The sequence below is a fragment of the Rattus norvegicus genome, chromosome 14 (genome assembly GCF_021556685.1).
Source record: "Rattus norvegicus strain SHRSP/BbbUtx chromosome 14, alternate assembly SHRSP_T2T, whole genome shotgun sequence".
In the NCBI taxonomy this organism is placed as follows: Eukaryota; Metazoa; Chordata; class Mammalia; order Rodentia; family Muridae; genus Rattus; species Rattus norvegicus.
The window spans coordinates 30976461-30996483 of NC_141547.1; the positions used below are offsets into that span (position 1 = coordinate 30976461).

General features: G+C 45.5%; 1 long non-coding RNA gene across 13 annotated transcripts in view; it reads right to left on the reverse strand.

Annotated features, from left to right (window-relative positions):
* LOC102551339 (uncharacterized) overlaps nt 1-20023 on the reverse strand; it is a 254334-nt gene that overhangs the window by 220039 nt on the left and 14272 nt on the right. For 6 of the 13 annotated variants that reach the window (XR_015637341.1, XR_015637348.1, XR_015637351.1 and 3 more), the window contains exon 3: nt 6231-6390. This is a non-coding gene — a long non-coding RNA (uncharacterized LOC102551339). Of the gene's footprint in view, nt 1-6230; nt 6391-6519; nt 6690-14558; nt 14756-20023 lie in introns of those variants that run through there. The other 7 variants (XR_015637350.1, XR_015637345.1, XR_015637340.1 and 4 more) reach the window with 5 other exon arrangements.

Sequence of the window (20023 nt, forward strand, 5' to 3'; positions counted from 1 at the left end):
CCAATGGAATAGAATTGAAGACCCAGAAATGAACCCACACACCTATGGTCACTTGATTTTTGACAAAGGAGCCAAAACCATCCAATGGAAAAAAGATAGCATTTTCAGCAAATGGTGCTGGTTCAACTGGAGGGCAACATGTAGAAGAATGCAGATCGATCCATCCTTATCACCCTGTACAAAGCTTAAGTCCAAGTGGATCAAGGACCTCCACATCAAACCAGACACATTCAAACTAATAGAAGAAAAACTAGGGAAGCATCTGGAACACATGGGCACTGGAAAAAATTTCCTGAACAAAACACCAATGGCTTATGCTCTAAGATCAAGAATCGACAAATGGGATCTCATAAAACTGCAAAGGTTCTGTAAGGCAAAGGACACTGTGGTTAGGACAAAACGGCAACCAACAGATTGGGAAAAGATCTTTACCAATCCTACAACAGATAGAGGCCTTATTTCCAAAATATACAAAGAACTCAAGAAGTTAGACCGCAGGGAAACAAATAACCCTATTAAAAAATGGGGTTCAGAGCTAAACAAAGAATTCACAGCTGAGGAATGCCGAATGGCTGAGAAACACCTAAAGAAATGTTCAACATCTTTAGTCATAAGGGAAATGCAAATCAAAACAACCCTGAGATTTCACCTCACACCAGTGCGATTGGCTAAGATAAAAAACTCAGGTGACAGCAGATGCTGGCGAGGATGTGGAGAAAGAGGAACACTCCTCCATTGTTGGTGGGATTGCAGACTGGTAAAACCATTCTGGAAATCAGTCTGGAGGTTCCTCAGAAAATTGGACATTGAACTGCCTGATGATCCAGCTATACCTCTCTTGGGCATATACCCAAAAGATGCCTCAACATATAAAAAAGACACGTGCTCCACTATGTTCATCGCAGCCTTATTTATAATAGCCAGAAGCTGGAAAGAACCCAGATGCCCTTCAACAGAGGAATGGATACAGAAAATGTGGTACATCTACACAATGGAATATTACTCAGCTATCAAAAACAACGAGTTTATGAAATTCGTAGGCAAATGGTTGGAACTGGAAAATATCATCCTGAGTGAGCTAACCCAATCACAGAAAGACATACATGGTATGCACTCATTGATAAGTGGCTATTAGCCCAAATGCTTGAATTACCCTAGATCCCTAGAACAAACGAAACTCAAGACGGATGATCAAAATGTGAATGCTTCACTCCTTCTTTAAATGAGGAAAAAGAATACCCTTGGCAGGGAAGGGAGAGGCAAAGATTAAAACAGAGACTGAAGGAACACCCATTCAGAGCCTGCCCCACATGTGGCCCATACATATACAGCCACCCAATTAGACAAGATGGATGAAGCAAAGAAGTGCAGACCGACAGGAGCCGGATGTAGATCGCTCCTGAGAGACACAGCCAGAATACAGCAAATATAGAGGCGAATGCCAGCAGCAAACCACTGAACTGAGAATAGGTCCCCTATTGAAGGAATCAGAGAAAGAACTGGAAGAGCTTGAAGGGGCTCGAGACCCCAAAAGTACAACAATGCCAAGCAACCAGAGCTTCCAGGGACTAAGCCACTACCTAAAGACTATACATGGACTGACCCTGGACTCTGACCCCATAGGTAGCAATGAATATCCTAGTAAGAGCACCAGTGGAAGGGGAAGCCCTGGGTCCTGCTAAGACTGAACCCACAGTGAACTAGTCTATGGGGGGAGGGCGGCAATGGGGGGAGGGTTGGGAGGGGAACACCCATAAGGAAGGGGAGGGGGGAGGGGGATGTTTGCCCGGAAACCGGGAAAGGGAATAACACTCGAAATGTATATAAGAAATACTCAAGTTAATAAAAAAAAAAAGAAAGAAAAAAAACAAACAAACAAACAAACAAAAACAAAACAAAAAAAAAAAAAAAAAAGAAAACAAGTTGGTCTCAGAGCGCCAGCACGAGATGTAAGCCAGATTCCTAGCCGTGTACGATGCCTCGACTGCCAAAGTACTGTGGCTGTTAAGTCACGAGCGCATCCCTCCCCCACCCCCAGCCGCCCCGCCATGAGTGTATATGAGACATATGTGAGGAGGCCAGAGGTCAATGTCAGGTGTCTTACTCAATCACTCTCCACCTTATTTTGGGGAAGGGAGCTCTCACAGCCGAGCACTACGATGCCCAGGTTTTATATGGATCCTGGAAGCCCAAGTGCAAATCCTCACTTGAGTATAGGAAACTCTTTGCCAACTGAGTCATCTTCCCAGCCCCCATTACCTAGTTCAGATTTATTTCCAATGGCCACGTATTCCGAGCTCTAAGCATAGAGTGCCCACCTTCCGTTAGCCAAAAGCTCCATTCCCATCAGGCAAACACTTCTCCATCCACTAAAGCCCAGAGTAAGTGTCATCTTCTAATGAAGGTTTTTCTGGAATCTTCCTCTCCAAACTAGATACAATCGTCCTGAGTAAACCTTCCCAAGGGCAATAATCACCCCCCATGCCTGGCCTACAGTGAGTCTTCTGGGGCTTCTGCTTGTTTGTCTTGTTTTGTTTTGCTTGTATCATTTCTTACTTTCCTTCCATCCTGTAAGCCTTCCTAAGACAGAGACTGCGTCTCCATCCCTCCTGTTACACGTCTTATTGTGTCTGGCAGTGATCCCTGCTCTTGAAGATACTCAGTGAAGATAGCTGAATTTATCATTCACACATCCCCTCTCACCCTTCGGGACTTGCTATTCATCTTTATCGTTCCTGTACTACCTCTCTCACCCCCGTTCACGAGAGTCAAAACAAAGTGACCTGAAAGAGCTCTTGGAAATATCAGGAGATCAGAGGTTAGAAATTCGACACTTTGTTTGTAAGAGGTTGCCACCTTTCTGTCTCCTTCGGAGTTATGGGATTGGAATGTTCGAAAGCTGTTTCTATGATGCTTGAGTCTGGGGTTAAGTGAACCCCTCAAGGTCGGGCATCAAGTTAAGGGCAGACACAGGACGGAAAATCTAAGATACAGGTGAGCTAACTCTTGTGTTGACCAATTTGTCATCACAGAGATGTTAAAGCTATTCTCGACGGGGTGCGGGGAGGAGTGATTTATTCTGGAAATGTGACTTTTTTTAAGTATAAGCCTAAAATATTAATCTCTACAAACAGTAACACTTATGTGAAAGCTCAGATTCACTTGCATATTTTCTTAAAGAGCCTATACCTTCTACCTGTGGTAACCAAAGTTTCAGGGATGAGTGGATCAGATTTCAACAAACTCAGACCCAGCCTCTCTCATGACAAAAAAAACATTCTCTTGTTCTGTTGCTGCTATCATGAACATCTTTGGGAAAAAAATTGGAGTTCAAGAAAGAAAAAAAAAAGAAGAAAAAAAATGTTTTGCTGATTTTATTCTCGGTAGAACTCAAACCACAAGTCAAAGTCATAGATGGATAATGTTTCAAATGAACTGAACGTAATGAATCAATAACATGACTGCAAATCCTGGGGAATGCATCAGAGTTTTGAAAAATCTTCACAGAAGCGTTTCTTCTGGGGAGCCATCTCGGCATCTAAATGTATTTATTATGGGCTCGGTGCGATGTCTATGGGGTAGAAACTAAGCGAGACCCTTCCAGCTCAAGCTCATTGCTCATGTGGCCGGCTACACTCTCATACTCCCTAGTGTAAGTACCACTGACAACGGTCTTCAGTGGGGTAAATTAAGAGCTTTTATACCCTATAATGTGCTGATAATATAGCATCCTTGAACTTCAAAGTTATGATGACCTTAGACTTCAGGGCATTTATTTACTATGTCTTTGTGAAGTCTGTGTGTGTCACTCTCCCCAAGGCAGGTAAGCATGACACAGCACCGAACCACACCTCTTCCATTTTATGATGTTCAAGACCAAGTGCTGACTATTGTGTCTGATTTTAATAAAAAGCCATTGGAACTTCTTAACACAAGCTCCCATAGGCCTCCACAGCCAAAGAGAAGTGAAAGCCGCTTCTATTGTGTGGTAAATTCAGAAGCCTGAATAACAAAGTCAAGGAGAGTCAGAAAGAGGTGGGTTTATCTTTTCAGATCTCTTTTAGATGAGAAGCCACACAAACACCCTCCTCGTTTTGGAATAGATGGAATTCGATGGTGAAATCACGTAGCTCTCTTCAGTGTCAGCATGAAAAGATGTAAATGCTGGTTGAAATGGGTATTGTCCTCCCAAAGTGGGTCTGCTTGTCCTAAATACATATAAAATCTTTGAACAGTGGCTTCAAGAGCAAAATCTGTCAAATCCTTGATCCTTTCAAGGCAGGCTGATTCTTGGCAGGTAAGAAAACACCAAGGAGAAGCTAACGCATTCCTCGTGACCTTCACAACATGGTACCCATATCCTAGTGTGCTGCTCTTCCCTTGCTTGGGGGAGCAGCAGGGTCTGAAGCTTGCTTCTCTGGGGATTGTATTTCGTGTACATGATTGAGTCACAGAATCAACCATCTTTCTGTCAACTCTGTCCTTGCCGGCCTTGGGGAAGCAAGCAGTCACCCTAGGGAGACTGTGTAACAAGGAGCTCATGGCAGCCCGCAACTCACAGGCCATGCTAGAGAGAAGCAAGCCCTCGGTCAGTAGGTCTCTATAAATATTTGGCAACTATAGGAGTTCTAAGCATTCAGATGAGACCCAGACCTTAAGGATGACCTAAGTAAGCCAAGTGCAGACTCCTGACCCACAGGAACTGAGGTAGGGAGCACGAGATGTTTTAGGTCACGGTTGTGTTTACTAAACAATAACCCTCTTCATGAGCATAAGTCCAATAACCCAAAGATCTTCTAGTAAGCTCTACATAACATTTCTACGACCTCCAACCAGCACCAAGGCTGAGGGTCAAACCCTAAACATGTGTGTCTTTGGGTAACATTTAAATCCAAATGATAGTCCATTCCCTCTCTAAATAGAAAGGGAATAAAATAATTCCCACAGAGCATGACAGCTAATTAATGGAAACTGCACCATTAACCTCAGTTTTATATAGCATATCCGTACTCACAATCTCATTTAATCCAAATATCTTCTGAGTCCAGGAGATAGTTACCAGAGTGGCAAGGAGTAAGACAGGATCTCACTCTGTAGTAGCCCCAACTGGTTTCAAACTCATAATCCTCCGACCTCAACCTCCCCAGTGCTGAGATTATGGGCACAAAACTACTCCATCCCAGAAAAGTAGCTATTCTAATGACCAGACTCACAGATGACAAGGCTGGGCTTTAAGAGTTTTAAGAACCAGCTATGGTGATGACCAAACGGTCACCCAGATTCCTCAGGCGCTGTCTACTGCTCTTTCTTAGTTGGCACTGTAGTGCCTGGCTGGCTGTGCCTCATGCCTGTCTGGGAAGATGAGTGAAGCAGTATCCAGGAAAGACTCTGAAGCTGTTGGGAATGAAGCCATCTTCACTGAGCCTCCGTGCATGCTCTCCCAGACCATGGTCAAAGACAAGGCTAATTCCCAAGTAACATTGTCATGCTCACACAGTTACATCTAGACCACACGCTACAGCCAAGCCATAGGCAGATACAAAAGGAAGACATTGAATAGAAGGTAAGTAAACTGTGAAGCTTCATTTACTAAGATATAAAAGAAACAGTGTTACAGGAATTCACATTTCCTAAAGTATACCCCAGAGGACACCCTCCCCATAAGAGGTTTAAAAGTGTCCAAGTGGAGCCAGGTGGTGATGCTCGCCTTTAATCCCAGCACTCAGGTGACTGAGGCAGGCAGATCTCTGAGTTTGAGGCCAACCTGATCTACAGAGTAAGTTCCAGGACCACAAAGGCTACACAGAGAAACCCTGTCTCAAAAAACAAACAAACAAACAAACAAACAAGCAAATAAACAAACTTAGTGCTCAAGTGGAGGGGAGTTTTTGCGGAACCAAATAATTTCTCACTGTCTGCAGTGTTCCAGGTGGCCCATAGTTGAAATCAACACATGAACAGCCTTGACGTTCTGTTCAAACTTTTACTCAAATATATAATCTTTTTTTTTCCTGGAAACACTTATTAATGTCTTCTAGGGCTCTAATTTCTACTTGGGAAATTCTATGAATTTGCCTCAAGGTTAATTTGCATCTCACAGGAGGTTAAAAATTAAGTTTGACCTATAAAGCAAGTTAGAAATAGTTTGTTTAAATTATATAGAACATGAAAGGGAAAGGCAATCGCAGATGTCCCCCAAGAGCACACATTTTCTCTATACTTCTAATCACCTGTCCACTGTCTCCTCGTTCTTCTCAAGACCCCTTGGGTAGATAACGTTTGGATGAACCTGAGAATGTAAACTAACATTTGGAGATCGTCAACCTGATTCCAGAGCATGTCTTCTGGGTGGTTCCGTGGAGCAGCTTGCCTCATGCAATCACACAGTCACTACAAAGGAAGAGAAAAGGGCAAATGCATTAAGCTTCTATTATACAGGGAGTCTCTGACGTCTGCCCCATGTTGCTCCCTTATTTCAGCTAAATAACCATGTTCAAAGGCTGTATTAATCCCATTGACCTTTGCACAGCTTTGTGAAGGGATCTGCATGTTTTCGTTTTTCTCCTTTTTCCATATTAAAGTTTTGGGTGGAATTTCCTCCAGTTGGGTTTTGTAGTCTGCAAAGAGGAGACGGGCGAGAGAGGCTTAATGATTCCGTCCATTTCCCTTTATCAAGTCACTGCCTACACAGCCAACTCATTAGCCCCAGAGAGAACAAAAAAGCCTTCAGGAAAATCGTGGGGGCCACTCTCACGCAGTTCCTTTGAACTGTGAGTCATCACGACTCCAGCTCCAACTTTAGACAAAACAAATATTTAACTGTTGTTGGGCTTTGAGTCTTGTTTGGAGTTTGTTTAGGGTGGGTGTTTATTTGGAGTGAATTTTTTTTTCCTGTCTTTGCTTTTGTTTTATTCTTTTGAGACAGCATCTCATGTCACCCAGACCATATAGCCAGGGGTTGCCTTGAACTACACGCGCACGCACGCACACGCACACACACACACACACACGCACACACATACACATGTTTTCAGATCACACTTCGCATGGCTATGTTGTATTCTCAGCTCTTTCTTGTCCTTCCTTCCTCGTTGGAATATAGCTATCTACATCCATTTCCTGTTTCTATTTTCTATCACAGATCTAAGGAATTAATTCTGGTGAAAGTGCCGCTGTTCCTCAAAGCTAACGTTTGGTGCTTCTAAGTGAAAATTTGATCACTTAGAGTGGATCTACGTCAGATATTCCTTAACTCAGAATCAGTTCCACAGTGGGGATTTTAGGTGTGCCAAACAAAACTGGGCAAAACGTATGTTAGAGAAACAAACAAACATTTGGGTGCTACAAAATCGTTCTATACTACCCGGCGTGCGTACATCCAAGTAAGCACCTATGTGTAGGATTAGAGCCAGAGTGATGCGGCACAGGATGTAAGGGTTAGAGACAGAAAGAAGTAAATGGCTCTTTAGTTTAATCAGTCCCTCCGAGTCTTCCAGGGCAGGCAGGAGGAATTTAAAACCTACTTTAATTCAGAGTTTAAGCTCACGGTTCAAAGAAAGTACCTGGTACATAGTAGGCCCTTGGTAAAGGAATTCATTCCTTGGCAAGCACTTGCTCAGTTCTTTTGTGCCAGGCACCTACCCTATATGGGGGAATGAAGCAGATAGATGCTGCTGCTTCTGGGCCTCTTGAAGCCCACATTCTATTGTTGGAGGGTCTAGGATGGGGAGGGGTTGGGATGGAGGTAAAGAATAATCCTTTAGAAAATTGGATGTGGGGTAAGGGGACGGAAAACTAAAACTGTATCTTTCCCAATGTTTCTCCCCTTTTTGTTTGACCTGGAAAGCTATGAGACCATGATAGGTCTGAGCAGGCCTGAGCTTGGGGACTGAAATCGTTCCAAGAGGAAACTGGGCCGAGTTGAACACTCCATTACTGCGAAAAGGCTCAAATTCTACTGTATCTTTAAGGGAAAATTAATCATCCAGTCATTACCTGGAAGCTGAGCTGAGGAAGGAATTATAAAGAAGAAATCTCACTCCCTGTCACGGTCCCACCTCTGTGTTGAGTGGCCTCTGCCAAGTTGGTTACTCTGTGAGCCTTGGAACCCTCATCAACAGAAAGTGAGAAAACGCTGGTGAGCTCTGTGTTCCCTCTATGACACTTAACCCAGACGCCCTCCTAACGTCTCCTACATCGGCGTCTTCATTAATTATGAGCTGTCCCTAGAAAACTAGACTGCATTTCTTCCTAAAATACAATATTGTCACCAAACTGTTAAAACGGATAGCCCAATATTATAATCACAGTGGGAAGGACACTTCCAGCCGAGGAGAGAAAGGAGGGAACATTTCACACACTGCTGGCCCAGGCAAGAAGCTTCCCATGCACACACCCTCTCCACCCAGGCCACCTTCCTCACTGTCACCCTACAAGTGAACCAAGACTGCACACCAACCTACTGAACCACTATAGAGACTGCGTTGGTCTGAAGGACAATGGGCTGCAAAGCCTCATGCTCTCATACTGCAGAGCGGAAGGCATGCTTGGTCCCTAGTTGGTGATTTTGTTTGGCAAATATTAGGATGTATGGGCTTGTTAGAGGACATGTGTCACCTGGGGAAGGGGGAGGGGCTTTGAAGCTTCAAAATCCCCATGCCATTCTAGATGGCCGACTCTAGTGTGCGCTCTCTCTCTCTCTCTCTCTCTCTTTCTCTCTCTCTCTCTCGTTCTCTCTCTCCCACTCTCCCTCTCTCTCCCTCTCCCTCTCCCTCCCCCTCTCCCTCTCCCTCTCCCTCTGTGTGTGTGTTCCCCCCTCTCTCCTCCTCCCTCCTTCCCTCCCCCTCCCACCCCTTCCCTCTTTCCTTCCCTCATAGTTGTCTCAACATGTAAGCTCTCAGCCACTACTCCAGCCATGCATGCCTGCCTGCCTGCCTGCCTGCCTGCCTGCCTGCCTGCCTCCTGCCTGCCTCCTGACTCCTGACTCCTGCCTGCCTGTCTGTCTCCTGCCTGCCTGTGTCCTGCCTGCCTGTCTGTCTCCTGCCTGCCTGCCTGTCTCCTGCCTGCCTGCCTCCTGCCTGCCTGTCTCCTGCCTGCCTGCCTGCCTGCCTGCCTGCCTGCCTGCCTGCCTGCCTGTCTGTCTCCTGCCTGCCTGCCTGCCTGCCTGCCTGTCTGTCTCCTGCCTGCCTGCCTGTCTCCTGCCTGCCTCCTGCCTGCCTGTCTCCTGCCTGCCTGCCTCCTGCCTGCCTGTCTCCTGCCTGCCTGCCTGCCTGCCTGCCTGCCTGCCTGCCTGCCTGCCTGTCTGTCTCCTGCCTGCCTGCCTGCCTGCCTGTCTCCTGCCTGCCTGCCTGCCTGCCTGCCTGCCTGCCTGCCTGCCTGCCTCCTGCCTGCCTGTCTCCTGCCTGCCTGCCTGCCTGCCTGTCTCCTGCCTGCCTGCCTGCCTGCCTGTCTCCTGCCTGCCTGCCTCCTGCCTGCCTGTCTCCTGCCTGCCTGCCTGCCTGCCTGTCTCCTGCCTGCCTGCCTGCCTGCCTGCCTCCTGCCTGCCTCCTGCCTGCCTCCTGCCTGCCTGCCTGCCTGCCTGCCTGCCTGCCTGCCTGCCTGCCTCCTGCCTGCCTGCCTGCCTGCCTGCCTGCCTGCCTGCCTGCCTGTCTCCTGCCTGCCTGCCTGCCTGTCTCCTGCCTGCCTGCCTGTCTCCTGCCTGCCTGCCTGCCTGTCTCCTGCCTCCTGCCTGCCTGCCTGCCGCCGTGCTTCCCACCATGAGAGCCATTCTACTTCCATCTATAGAACTATAAACCTCAAATTAAATACTTTCTCTCATAAGTTGCTTGGTCACAGTGTTTTGTCACGACAGTAGAAAAAGAAGACGGAATGATGGGTTTTATCATTTAAAATCCAGCGTGGATGTATTTTTAAATGTGCTATTCTGCTTCCATGAAGAATTCTTTTAACACATTTTTAACACAAAATTGTATCGACTGGTTTTGTGTGTCAACTTGACACAAGCTGGAGTTATCACAGAGAAAGGAGCCTCCCTTGAGGAGATGCCTCCATGAGTACGTAAGGCATTCTCTCAATTAGTGATCAAGAGTGGTTGGGCCCATTGTGGGTGGTGCAATCCCTGGGTTGGTGGTCCTGGGTTCTATAAGAAAGCAGGCTGAGCAAGCCAGGGGAAGCAAGCCAGTAAGTAACATCCCTCCATGGCCTCTGCACCAGCTCCTGCTCCCTGACCTGCGTGAGTTCTAGTCCTGACTTTTTTTGATGATGAACAGTGGTGTGGAAGTGTAAGCTGAATAAACCCTTCCCTCCCCAACTGGCTTCTTGGTCATGTTTTATGCAGGAAAACAAACCCTGACTAAGACACAAATGAAAATCCTTTAATTCACTATTGTGACAAGTGGGTATGGCCAACCTTCTAACATTTTGACACAGCTTTGTGTGCCTAAAGATCATATTTAAGAATTATACAATTGGGGGCTGGGGATTTAGCTCAGTGGTAGAGCACTTACCTAGGAAGCGCAAGGCCCTGGGTTCGGTCCCCAGCTCCGAAAAAAAAGAATTATACAATTGAGAATGACTCCCCAAACAAAACAAGATCAATGTCTTAAATATGTTTATGATTTTGTATTGTGCCACATTCATAGCTGTTCATGGCCACATGTCACCCACAGATAAGTGGATGGACATGACTGCTGAGAAGTTTTATTGAATTGGTATTTTGAGACTATTTCATTAAGTAGTCCAGACTGACCTCAAGTTGACAGCCTCCTGCCCTGGACTCCCAAGTACTGAGATAACAGTTATAGACTCTACCACATCCAACCACAATCCCATTCTTGATGAATAGGTATTTTTAAGTCAAACCCAGTATTTACAAGGAGCTCAGTTCACATTTGGCTCTAAGCCAAAGATTTATGATCAATGTAACAGACTCACAAAAATGAGTAATCTGATTATCACCATTTATGGATGGAGAAAATATTTCTGAGGGAATGACAGACTTTCCAAAAGTCATACAGCTGAAAAGAAGGAAAACTAAAAGGCAAACCTAAATGTATCTGATTCACCAGGCCTCTTCTTCACTGCTATCAAGTAAACATTTAAATGGAGGCAAAGGCCCACTGCGGGCACATCTAGAGTTCAGAGCCTCACTTTATCCTGTGGCGTTGTTTCTTCTGCACCTGAGTCCCTGCGCCCATTTTGCTACTGTCCCTGGTATCGTCCTGAAGAACAAGACTGCTACTCCCAGAGGCCAAGGCTGTGTGCCAAATTGGGACAGGGGTGAGGAAGAGCAGGATAGAGTGGTCAGAAGGAGGATGGGGACATCCCACGTGGGGACTGTTGGAAGGAAAAGGTTTAGATTGAAGAGACACATTCAGGAAAACACCTACTAGCCTGCTCCTTGATAAAAATCAGGTTGCTAGAAGCAACAGATAGCTGTACATTCAGTAACACAGACAGGTTTTTAAATATGAGAAGAAACAATGTGGTCTGAAGCAGACCATTTGCTTAAAGAAATCTATGGCAAAATAAGCCTGCTTTACAAGAACTCATGAGATGGAAAAGCACACCCCACACACACATTAAAATGCTTGCCTGTGAAAGAGGAAAGGAGGGACTGGGAGGGAAGAAGCACGTGTCTTATTTGTGCTTCAGTCCATGAATAAATAGAGGACCTCCTGTTTTAGACAAGTCCTGGAGAGTAACACCAGGACTGCCCAGAAAAACCTAAAGGCACAGGCAGAGCAAGCACACACCACACCACACACACACACACACACACACACACACACACACACACACCCCACATACCACATACCACATACCACATACCACACACCACACACAGGCCTCTCACATCACACACAAACACAACACACACACATACACACACACACACACACACACACACAAAGAGAGAGACAGAGACAGACCATATACCCATAGGCATCCCACCTCACACACCACACACACACACACACACACACACTCACCCCACCTCTCACGTCACATACCACATACCTCTCACCTCATACACACACGCACACCTCACAGACACCTCACTTTACATACACACACTGACCTCACACACACTCACCTCATACATACACCCAAACACTTCTCACCTCACATACCTCACACACACACATACCTCTTATCACACACACACACACACTCATACACACACACACACCTCACACACCTTTCACCACACACACACACACTCACACACATACAACTCTCACCATACACACCCACACAGACCTCAAACATACACACTCACCTCACACACCAGTTCTCCTACAGAGCAGCCTCCAAAGGACTCTTGGAGTCCATTTGTTTTCCCATGAAGTGTGTTTGCATTGTCACCAGCTTAGCATGTTCCAGGGCTGCCTCACCTGTCTCCAGAGGTAAGGTATGCCATGTGTCTCCATGTGCCCTATTCTCATTCCCTGTCTAACCTCACCTCTTACCCCCTCAACCTGCCCTGCCCTCTGCATGGCCCATTCTACACACAGTAGCTCTTCACTGCCCCTTGAGCATACCAGGCCCACTGCTATCCAGGGGAGTTTATTTGGACTATGCCTCTTCCATCACATACTCTATGGGAGAACGGTCTGAGGACCCATCAAGCCAGCTGAAGTTTCAAGGGTCTATCCCTGGCATCCTCTTCCTTCCTCCCTTACCCCTTCTATTCTCTTCATCTTACTTACCTCAGTCCTATCTCTCTTCTGTTGAAAGCATGCTTCAAAAACCACAAGGATTCCTATTGTGCTTACTGCTGCCTCTCCAGCACCCAAACAATACAGGAACATAGTGTACATCAGCCTGGTTTACACAGAGTTCTAGGAGAGCCAAGGCAACACAGAGAAACCTTGTCTCAAATAAACAATAGCCAAGAAAATACTCAGCAAAAGTATCTGACGGGTTGGAAAATAGCTCAGTGGGTAAAGTGTTTGCTGTGCAGGCATGAGGACCTCAATCTGATCTCCATAAACACACAGAAAGCTGAGCATGGTGACACACGTATAATCTCTGTGTGGGGGACAGAGACAGAAGGATCCCTGAGCCAAGCTGGCCAGCCAGCCCAGGCTAATTGGTGATCCCCAGGTCCAGGTGAGAGACACTATCTTTAAAACAAACTGGACAGCTCTGGAAGAACAACATTCCAAGTTAATCCTGTGGCCTCCACACGTATTCATATGCACCTGCACACACATGAGCACAATACACAAACCACACACATACACACACACACACATACATACCACATATGCACACACAACTAATGTTTGAATTCACGTTTGTTCTGTGTAAAACGCTTCCTACAGAGTTGTCTACAGATGAAAGAAAACAGCTGAGGAGATAGTGAGATCTACGTCTGTGAGGTATTCAAGCAGAGGCTAGCGACCTGTTCAGTGGAGGTACTGAAGAGTAGAGTGCAACAAACTGCACGTAGCACTACCTGAGGACTCAGCTATACCACTCCTGTGCAAATACGCAAAGGATTCTCCAACCTATAACAAAGACACGTGCTTCACTATGCTCATAGCAGCCTTATTTATAATAGCCAGAAACTGGAAAGAACCTAGATGTCCCTCAACAGAGGAATGGATACAGAAAATGTGGTACATTTATACAATGGAGGTCTATTCAGCTATTAAAAACAATGACTTCATGAAATTCATAGGCAAATGGATGGAACTAGAAAATATACTGAGTGAGGTGACCCAGTCACAAAAGAACACACATGGTATGCACTCACTGATAAGTGGATATTAGCCCAAAAGCTTGGAATACCCAAGATACAATTCAGAGACCACATGAAGCTCAAGAAGGAAGACCAAAGTGTGGATGCTTCAGTCCTTCTTAAAAGGGGGAACAAAAATACTCACAGGAGGAAATATGCAGACAAAGTGTGGAGCAGAGACTGAAGGAAAGGCCATCCAGAGACTACCCCACCTGGGGATCCATCCCATATACAGATGCCAAACCCAGTCACTATTGGAGATGCCAAGAAAAGAATACTGACAGGAACCTGATATAGCTGTCTCCTGACAGGCTCTGCCAGATCCTTATTAATACAGATGAGGATGCTTGCAACCAACCATTGACCTGAGAACAGAGTCCCCAATGGAGGAGTTAGAGAAAGGACTGAAGGAGCTGAAGTGGTTTGCAACCCCATAAGAACAGCAATATCAACCAACCAGATCCCCCAGACCTCCCAAGGGACTAAACCACCATCCCAAGAGTACACAGGGATGGACCTATGGCTCCAGCTCCATGTATGGCAGAGGATGGCCTTGTCAGACATCAATAGGAGGAGAGGTCCTGTCAAGGCTCAATGTCCCAGTATAGAGGAATGTCAGAATGGGAAGGTGGAAAGGAGTGGGTGGGTGGGTCAGGGAGCACACTGATAGAAGCAGAGGGAGATAGCAGATTTCTGGAGGAAAAACAGGGAAAGGGGATGACATTTGAAATGTAAATAAAAAAATCCAATAAAAAAATAAGTAACAATTTAAAAAATGGGGAAAAAAACAGGGTAGTAGATCCAGTCTCACGGGCATGCTGGATGCAGGTCCAGTCTCACGGGCATGCTGGATGCAGGTCCAGTCTCACGGGCATGCTGGATGCAGGTCCAGTCTCACAGGCATGCTGGATGCAGGTCCAGTCCCACGGGCATGCTGGATGCAGGTCCAGTCTCACGGGCATGCTGGATGCAGGTCTGTTCTCACAAGTCGGATTAGGACCCTGTTACCTTGGGTTTGGAAGAAGCACTTTTGTTTGATTTTCATTTCCAGTGTAAGACCTTTAAAACCCCATGAGTCTATTTGGAAACATTATCTCCTGAATACAAAACCATTTTAAAAAGCAGCACATATATAATTGCAAATGAGAAATTTCAAGACAAGCTAGTGCTATCAAATAACTGTATCATCTGGAAAGAATTCATCACCTCATGTAATTTAAATTCTTGCCCTTTGCTCTTGTGTGTATGTGGGGTTTTTTTTTTTTTTCATTAAAAAGTCTCCTTAAAATTAGTTCAATTTTTCCCTCCTGGGATAGATTGTAAAACAAAAGCATGGGCAGGTTGATTATAACGAGGAAGAGAATGAATGATGGCTGTGACTTCTGTAGCCTTTCCTGATTCATACGTGTGGAGAAGTTTGGATGCCTGTGTGAAAGGTCCAGTGTTCTGGGGCCAAGGCGCATTAGTGATGCCAGGGAAGAAAATGCTGACTGAGGGTTTGGGGACTTTTTGTTTTTGTGTCAGAACATTTGAGAGAACATTTTTGGAGCCAAGGTCCAGGAACAATGTTCACAGTCATTAAGAGTGGGCTGCAAGGAGGAACTGGTCTGAGAATGGGGCACAAAGGTCGTCTCCCCATCCTCACATGGTTTGGATATGGCTTCAGTACATCCCCAAGTTCTGAGTCTCAGTCTCCCCAACTCTTCCTCCCTCCCCTCTGAGATGTCCTGCATGGACTTAGGACTCTGTCAGTCCAAGGCAGAAGTTTGACTTTGTACCTCTAAAACCAAGAGCCTAACTAAGCCTCCTTCCTTTATAACTGGCCAAGTCTTGAGGATTGTGTTATAGGTAAGAGAAAACAGGCCCATACACAGCAAGTGCATAGCATAGCAACTCTGTGTACCTTAAAGGGTTCACATATAAGAGATCATCAGGTAAAGGCTTCGTGGAGAACTGGAGACAGAAACCACTCAAGTGCCACTGGCTGTTGCCGTCGTTAATCAAAAATGACGCCCCTCCTCTCCAGCCAAGTTGTTCCTTTCTTAGACTTTCTGATACACTTCAATAACCGGGAAGTTACACACTCAGATCCCCCGGGGGCTTGCTTCTCCTGTTGGTACATTGGGTCCTCCTGGTTTAATCAGTCCTTTTAAAGAATCACCAGCCATTCTTCTGGCTGACATTTTAATCAGGTTTTCCCAAGAATCCCAAAGGAGAGTGGAAATGGTATTGCAATAAAAAAAATAAAAAATATAAAAAAATTAAAAAAAAACACTCTTCTTTATGTGTCAATAAATTGTAAGTCCACAGCTGCCTCAGATAAAGAACAAAAGATGAGTGGTGGAGCATTTTTTTCTGACTGTGAAGATTGACAAAGTGGTAGGGCCAGATCTTTGCAGTATTGATGGGTGTGGAGTGGGTGAGGACAGGGACAAGTATAGCCCAGAGGAGTGGTACCCTTATGCTTACTCTTAAACAATAACTCTGAAAGCATACATAGAACTGGTTAGGACAGGAGAAGAGAATGGCCTCTCCTCGTCACTCACAGAGATAGGGAAAGGACACACCCCGAGGGCCTTAAATCAAAACTTCTGTTCAAATCATTAATTTAGAGCTTTATGCTTTAATAGCCCATAAGATTCTGAAGTTCACCACGCTTCCCCTCCAAAACCTTTCCCTGGCTTCTAGAAGTACCTCAGGTCTTGCCTGTAGTATTTCCACTTTTCCTTAAGATCTCTAGAAGGTAGTCTGTTCAGAGGGCATGAGTCAGCCTAGGGGAGCCTGCATAGCATGAGTCAGACACCCTGATTTCACATCTGTGCTGTGTCCGTTTCTCTTAAAAAAAAAATAGCATCAATTGTACCTTCCAGTCAGGCTGTGTGGGATGAAGTAGGAAAAATGGGTGTGAAGAGTTCAGCCCACGGCACTGTTCACAGAGCACTGTGAACACACACTGGTGGTAGGAGACCGAAGGAGAAATGAGAGGAAACAGTAAGGAGGAAGGGAGAGTGGTCAAGACATCCTGACTGTTCTTGCCAGCATCCAGCCTCCTCCTGTGCCCTCACACTGTTCCCCTGGATTGGAGCTGGAAACCATATAGTAATGATTACCACGTGAATTAAGTTGCTGGGGCCTCTGTAATAGTGTGTAAACAGTGTGTAGCCCCACAGTCATGGAAACAGGAAGTCCATGGTCAAGGTGGCAGAAGGGCTGGTTCCTTCTGAAGGCTGAGAGGAAACATCTAGTCTGTGCCTCACTGCTAGCTTCTGGGGGTCCGACGACCTGCTTTTGGGTCTCCTCACATGAAACTGCTCACATAACCTCTGATTCCATCTGCACATGACATTCTCACTCTTTAAAGTGATCAAAAGTAAGGACAACAGCCACAGTGGTTTCAAGTTGCCCTAAATGGCCTCATCCTACCTAATTACAACTGCAGTGACTCAATTTCCAAAGAGGATGTGAAGTGGAAATTTCTGGTTTCTTTGGAGACTCAGTTGTGTCATGTGATTTTTTTCCCGGAAGCTGTCTTATGAGAGGATGTTTTGCTGAAGCAGGCCCTTAAAAGGACGCACGATGTTCGGAAAGAATATAAGTAGAACCCAACAGTGAACGACGCCCCTGCATTGGTTCACCTTGTAACGCTTTGCTGGTCTTCACTGATCTTCGCTTGTCATGATTTCATGGAGAGAAACGTGCCAAAGAACTTCTCTTGGTGTTCTGGTTGCGTCTTGCCGCTTCCACGGACTCATGGCAATTTGGTGGAGCCTCTTGGTTTCTTCTGGATTGAGCCCTGCTCCTGATTACTGTTTGGTGTTTGCTGACTGAACTGGAATGCCACTACTGATTTGTGTTTGTTGTTTTAGACTAGATTACTGATATCCTGACAACAGTGATTGGAATCACACCCCCCCCAAAGAACTACTTCTAAACAGGTCTACAATCCTCTTGCTCTATTAACTATCTTTCTTCCCTACCTTTGGTCAGTTGACTAGAAGAGGTTGAGGAGTTTAAGTACCCTTATTAAAGTAAGTTTTGAAAAAAATCTAAACCAACAAGGATCACATTTTGAAGTCTTCAAAGTATGAATTATAGGGAGGAGAGACATAGTTCAATCCATACCACCACTTTTTCGGCTCTGTGATCCTGGGCAAGCCACTTAGCTTCTAGGAGCCTCAGTTCTCCAGGGGAATATAGGATAAGAGCAGAGATTTGGGGCATTCGATGTGTCTCTTTGGGTCTTGACAATGTGGTTCTGGAGGTCTGAACTTCATTCAGTCTCCATCTAATTCACTCTACCTGTGCTAGCCCTGGTGGAAAATTCCAGAGAAGCAGTGAAGGGAAAGAGATGTTGAGCCAGTGCCTGATAGGACATGGTGCATAAACATCCCAGTTTGCCACAATTTCTGGGACAAAATAATTCTGAGGCACATGGTCTGCTCTAATCCCGAGAGTCTTCTAGAACCACAGAGCTCTAGGTGCCACATATGATCAGCCACCCTATCTCTTTCACACACACACACACACACACACACACACACACACACACACACCCTGGGATTTCTTCATCACCACAGCTACTTGTCCTAAAATGCTAGGCTCTGTATGTGCTTGAGGACCTAGGGGAATGCCTGGCATGCATTCTTCTGAGAAATAAACAACACAAAGAACCTAGAACATGGTGCTGCTGGCTCTAGGGTTTTTTGGTGTTTCATTTTGTTTTTAATTCTTTTTTGTTTTTTGTGGAATCCATATATGCATATAATGTATTTTAATCAAATCTACTCCCCCAATCCCTCCCTTCTAATTCCTCCCCTATTCTTCACCACCTCTTCTCCCTTCCAAGTGCATGCGCTTTGTTTTTAAACCCACTGAGTCTACTTAATGCTGCCTGGATGGACATGGATGGACATGGATATACGACCATCTAACCGAGCATGTGTAGCCTCTCCAGAAATATATCCCTGAAGAAAACTGATTCTCACTGGGCCAATAGCCATCAATTGCTAATAGTTCCTCAGCTATGGTAGGAGCTTCAAGACCCCTTCTCCTTTTCTTGCTTCATTTTTGGCTGATTTGATTTTGCATAATCATGAGCATGTAGTCACAGCCACTCTGAGTTCATGTGTGCAGTGGCCTTGTCATGCTCAGCGAATACTGCTTTGCTGCAGATGTTCATACTTCTGGCTCTTATAATCTTCTGTCCCTCTTCCTCTTCCTCTTCCTCTTCCTCCTCTTCTTCTTCAAAGATGATTGAGCGTTGAAGGACTGGGAGTGACCCAGGTGTCCTGCTTAGAGTTAAGCATACCACAGTCTCATATTCTATGCACATTAACTAATCATTAGTCTACTCGAGGGACAGTTTATTTCTATGTCCATTTATAAAACTATTAGGCTCTTTCTCAGCTTATGACTTCGGTATTCATGGTGTTGAGATCCATTTAATAGTACTGATCAAGGGTTCCATTTTGTGGAACACATCTTGTTAGCACTCCTCCTAGGTTCCACCCAGAAGTTACCTGGCAACAGCCAGATAGGCCTGGCTTATTAGAAAAGGGGCACTCACTCTCTTACTCTTTCTGACCCTTCTCTCCTTGACCCCGTTCTCCCTCTCTCCCCATCTCCATTCCCCATCTCTTTTTAAATGTTCCTGACTGGCCTCTCCTCCCTCTCCCCCTCCCCCTCCCCCTCCCTCTCTATCTCTCTGTCTCTGTGTGTCTCTCTGTGTCTGTGTGTGTATCTGTCTGTCTGTGTCTGTGTCTGCCTATTTTTCTCTACCTCTGCTCCCTTCTCAACTCCCCTTCCCATGCCCTAAATAAACTCTATTCCATACTATGCCCGTCATTTGGCTGGTACCTCAGGGGAAAGGGATGTCTCAGCATGAGCCTACTGAATTACCCCTCTGACCTCACCATACCACGCTCTATAAAACATATTCCTGGCTCCCTTGGTTTTCCTATAAAAAAAATACACCTTAAATCCAGTTTTTAAGTAAGTGGTTAGATACTCTAAGAACATTTGTGCCACTGTTGTACCAGCAGACACAGCAGACACAGCCTCTTGAGCCTGTCTTGTCAGCCTCAGATGTTATTGTAGCTCCAAGGATTCATGGTTGGGTAAATCTTGACTTATTTTTCTCCCCTGAAAACATGTATATGTTTTCTTTCTAGTATTATGAAAGCTCTCTGGTATGGCTGAAGCTACTAGGTCAATACCACCTTGATTTCTCCATATCCACTGACTCATGTATCTTCAGCAATAGAATCTTACCATGAA